General features: G+C 31.3%; 1 long non-coding RNA gene across 1 annotated transcript; it reads right to left on the minus strand.

Moving 5' to 3' along the window:
* Nucleotides 1-5,460, minus strand: LOC142636996 (uncharacterized). The gene is made up of 3 exons (XR_012844455.1): nucleotides 5,311-5,460; nucleotides 3,833-3,882; nucleotides 1-470 (listed from the first exon to the last, which is right to left on the minus strand). It is a non-coding gene; the product is annotated as an uncharacterized LOC142636996 (long non-coding RNA).

Here is a 5,460-nt window from a genome sequence, read left to right on the forward strand (position 1 = left end):
GTTGTTTTATTAATGAAAATTCACACACCAGCAACCATAAAGTTACAATAACAAAATACATTTTTTGCAATTGTCTACCATTAAAATAAAATTTTAAAGTAGCTAACCCTGGTAATTATGCAGATAGGGTGAAATATTGACTAAAATCTATGAAATAATCAACTTAATATAAAGAACATTACACTTTCAGATTTCAAAGTTCTACAATTTCAATCCCTCTTTAAAAAGAGTAGAACACATAGGAGGGAAAACAAAAATTGAAAATTAAATTGAATTCTGTAGTTGCTATTTTTCCTTCTTCAATTTTGCTTCTTCTTTGATGCATTTTGTTTAGTAGCATTGTTTCGTTTGGGAAGCATTTGAATAGGCATGCTATCATCATCTCATTTTCCATCTTCAGCAGGAATGGAAGCTGCAAATAGAGAATTGCTGTCCTCTTTTGTTTTTCTTACAAATTTGTGTTTTGTGTCCTGTAATAATTCACTTAAGTAAAATGTGCTTCAAAAATTCACAAACATCTAATAAATCCTTAAACAATAAGTTACAGTTCTCTTATAAACGAAGTTAATATTGCTTTTCTGTATTACATTGGCTTTCAAGGTATCATAAGAAGGTCTAATATATTATTTTTAATTTCATGAGAATTTCTTATGTACCAAGCAGATGTGCATAGTAACTAATATGCATCAGACTACATAATATTATGAAAAATTCAAGGGGTAACATTAATTATCAGGAAATTGAATGTTATATCTTCAAGTTTTTGCCCTCTATTTTAATGTTCACTTCAACTTTTGAAATGATCACTCCAATAGAAACAATCTTAGTGTCTGAGCTTGTTATTTCCTTCTAATACAATGTCACACATCTAACTAATTTTGAGATATGTTCTCAAGGGATCACCCTAGATCCTCATATTTCAAGCAATGCAAAGAATGTTCTTGAAAACAAAACTCAATGGCCAACCTTACAGGCTTACAGCACAACTCAGCTCTACAGGGATCGATCAATACTTGTATGCATATCCATAAGGAACCCACTCAGCACTCAACAAAATCCCAATGCAAGGGCTACCTATTTGATCTCCAAATTAGAGAGCCCCCAAACACCAGCTATTTATGATTGGTTAGTAATAGGAAAGAAGAGAATGTAAGAACTCATAAATTTAAGAAAGTATACATACATACATCATGGTTAACGCTTTTCATGGAATTCTACGTGTTTTTTGTAGAACAAAATTGTTTTTGAGCTTCTAATAATATTTAAGGCACTCAGCATGATGTACAACAGTTAATATTTTCAATAAAGGCTTGTTAATGCCAATCACTTCAAAAAACAAAAATGACAATCGTGTGATATAGAGTCAGGTTCAATAACAATGCCAAAAGTCCAAAATTCCCCATAGCAGAAAATTAAGTCTAAGAACTCATTAACCAAAAAACAATTCAGTGCGCTTAGCCATATTCTGACTCTGATGCATTGTAAATGCCAACTCTGTTTCACTTGTAATATTATAAGGTAAAATTCCAATGTATAGATACAAAGAAAAAATCTTTTAATTTCTGTCAGTAGAAACACTTTAAGAAGCAAAATTTAAATGTGGAAAAACCAAAACCAAAACCAAAACCAAACATTTATGTAAAAACACCACCTTAAATTCTCTAAATTTGGTGCTTTGAATCTAAATGACTCTAATAGAGTAACTAATTGAAAAGAAAAAGCATAGCTGATAGTTCAAAGGAATTCGGATGTACTTAAAAGTATTATAATATCTTTTATAGCTAACACTTAGCACTAACCAACAGAATCACTTACACCTCTGCTAGGGAAATCCAAATTGTAATGTAGATGCCCAAGATTGATGTTCTATTCTTAAATAGATAAAAAATGCATCGAACATAGTTAACAGTTGCAATTTTTAATACACTAACATCATCTAAATTAAATACCTAAAAGCCATAAAAGAACAAAAGAACCTAAACAAAATTGGAAAAGAAAAATAAATACATATTTTTTTCCTTCCAAGTTACACTTTGCATCTTTTGTAGTTTGAATTCTAAGAATGCATCTTACAATCCCAGCCACCAAATTTCCACTATGGAAGTTTCAAATGTGTAATGGTCATAAGCACTATAGTGTCAAGCAAATTTTTATTAATAATTAAAAGCACGTAATTCTTGCAATTCAAGCTGTTTTATTATGTGATTAGTTGTAAATCAAATAGTTCTTTGGAAATTTTTACTAAATTGATGTCCAAAGTTGAAGCGCATACATGCTAGAGAAATTGCATCTAAAATCTCGTTTTGAACAAATTTAACCACATCAATTAGTTAGAGTTATACATTAGAGAACAGAATTGATGCTAAAATTCCTTCTTTTCACTAGGTATAGACATTTCCTTCACTTCAGATAGACTATTATTTCTACATTAATTTCATAGTTTTTATTTTTTATTTTATAATATTGATTGCAACATTAATAGTTTTTTTAATTTCTACATTATTGCAACATAGGTTCCTGCTTCATTGATTAAGCCTATCAATGCTCTTATGCCTATCAAATATTGACATGCATGTTGGAAAAAGTCATACTTCAAAACTTTGAATCCCAGTCATTCTCTTGAGTTTACAAAAACCATAAGTGTCAATGTAACTTTGAGAAAACACCAAAAAGAAATACACAAATAGGTAATTTAAGAATTAACTTTGATCAAAACTCTGTAAAAAAGAACTTATTAATCAGTATCATGTTTTATGAGTACATCAAGGGTGACATCCAAAAACCCCATATTTGCTTATTTTTAATATCCCCTAGGGGAAAAAATCACTGAGGTTATAGCAAATTTTGAGAAAATCAGTAATTTTTCTAAATAAATCACTCAATGCAACATGTCTTAGAAGTATAAATGAACCAAAGTGTTGACAGTAAATTAGTAATCACCCTCCTACCTATTTTCACAATAAATTTATTAGAATTATTACATGCTTAGGGTTCAACATACGGATCGAATCTAATGATTGGAAATTGATATCGACATAAAAACTTCTACATATGTAATAGTGATCAAAACAAAACAAAAAAAAGGAAGTCCCAAAAATTTCCTAAATGAACCAATCTTTAAAATCTCTAAATTCTAAAATTATCCCAACACCAAAAGGAACCCCCAATTCCCATTTGCAAACAACCCCCCCCCCCCCCCCCCCCCCCCCCCAAAAAAAAGAAAAAAAAAAAGAGAGAAAAAGGACTTTGGTGTGAGTTACAATTGGAAACTTGGAGACAACAACACTTACTTTCCTTTAGGAGAAGTTTAACTCAGATGAAATGCAAACTGAGCCAACTTCTTAATAGGAACATTAACATATTGGTAACACAAAAAACATCCCAAGTATGAAAGGAATATAATAGGACCATTTTCTTAGCATGAATGTCACACAACAGAAAAATTATTAGGAGAAGAGCAAAGTTCCTAAAGAGTGCCTTTCAATTATATCAAAAGGCCAATCTTAGGAGCAAAAGCACCACCATGAAGTGCCACTATATATCTTTTGTTGAGGGAAAAAATAAAATAAAAACCCTTTAATTTCACAAATCCTCACAAACCCAGAAATCGTTTCACATGCAACCCTCAAAAAATGGAGAAAAAAAAGAACCCGAAATCAAATTTCAAATAAAGATACTAACTTGTTCTCAAGCCAAAAAAGATTTAAAAAAAAAAGATGCTATCTTGTTATCAAACAGAAAACAAACATGCAACATTAATCATAGAAAAATAATATTAAAATTATTCAAGAACAAAAATTTCACTAAAAGAAAGGAAAAAGAATTTACTTACATTTCCTTAGGAGTATGTGCTCTCTGCTTCCTCAATCTTTATTGTACCACCTTTAGGAAAAACAAAAATCATGAGATTGCAATTATATTTAAGCTCCTTGGTGGGCTAAGAAATTACATAAAGAAATAATGAGGTGGAAACAAACCCAATCAAATTTATAAATTCTTAATTAGGAGCAGTTTAGACTCGTGTAATCCGAATTGAATTTAGAAACCAACAACACTCTCATACTAAAGCAATTATCAACATTAACAGATCAGTAAAACTAAATAAATTTAAGCATGCATATAATGAACAAAGCAGAGATATGTGGCAGAGAAAGAAAGTGGTAGGAGAAGAATTTAAGAAACAGGGCAGTTCACCTAATGTCCTAGATAATGTTTCCTAACAATCACCATAAGGAGCTATTAAATGAAACTGGTGCAATCAATCATAGTATAATTTGTACTAAGTTTCTCTATAATAAATTAGGAATTCAACTATATCTATACAATAGATACACTTGCCAATGCAACTTGGATAGAGTTAGATCCAAAATTACCACTTCAAATAATTATCTTCTTCTCTAATTTATTTCTCTCTTTTTAATTTCAATTTCAAATGAAGGTACATTCTTAACAGTACTCAGAGTGGTTCAAGATTGATCTACATAGTTCCAATGGCTTTAAAAAAGGGACTATTCAGAAACAATAAATGCAAAAACTTTAAAATTTAAAATAAAACTTTAGTGTAGTTGTGATTACTCAAAGGTTTGTGCTTTGAGTAAAAAAGCAAATCGTCATTTTATGTGAACTCAAAATCAAAGCAACCCAAATATTCAAAATCGATTCTAAGTACCCTAAACATTGAGCCCAGCCAAATACCCTAAAAACAAAACTTCTTCTAACCAAAATCCCTTAATCAAAACCAAACCTTGCCCAAAACACTTATCGAAATCATAATTAACCCCCAATTGATTCTCCAAATAAAAACCAAAAACCCTTAATTTTTTAGTTTAAAATAGAATTTTACCGGTAGCAATTTCGTTAGTCTGATAATGGGTGGAGGCTTACGGTGATGACAGAATTTGTGGTGGTGCCCCTCTCTCAATCCATGGTGCATTGACTTAACAGTCTAACGATTATTCTTCCTCTTCTTCTTCTTCAAAAAAAAACTCCAATCGGCCGATCTCTCTGCACTCTGTGTCTAACTGACTCTCTTTCTACCATTCTCGGATTTTTGGCCTCGAAACCTTGATTATCCAAACCCAATTATAAATACCCTAAAACTAAACCAAAATCAAACACAAAATTAATTGAATCCAAATTGTCCCAAAAGTTTTTAGTATACTGAGAAACTAAATCAAATCCAAAAAATCAAATCAAAACCCAATGTAACCCAAATACCTAAATACAAATCAATCCAACCAAATTTCTCAAAACTAATTCATATTTCATACCCAGATCTAAGAAAGAATGGAAAAAAAAAAAAAAACTTACCAATGGTAGTTCTCTCTATGTCCGTATCTCAAATCTTCTGTGCACCTTTAGGTTACCGGTGCCGGTTTTGGTGGTCTAAGTCTGGCAAAGGACCAACAGTGGTGGGAGAATGATGGTGACAGCCGGCCAGCCGTACGACCTTTGTCTCCT

This window comes from Castanea sativa, chromosome 5, assembly GCF_040712315.1.
Source record: "Castanea sativa cultivar Marrone di Chiusa Pesio chromosome 5, ASM4071231v1".
NCBI classification, from domain to species: domain Eukaryota; kingdom Viridiplantae; phylum Streptophyta; class Magnoliopsida; order Fagales; family Fagaceae; genus Castanea; species Castanea sativa.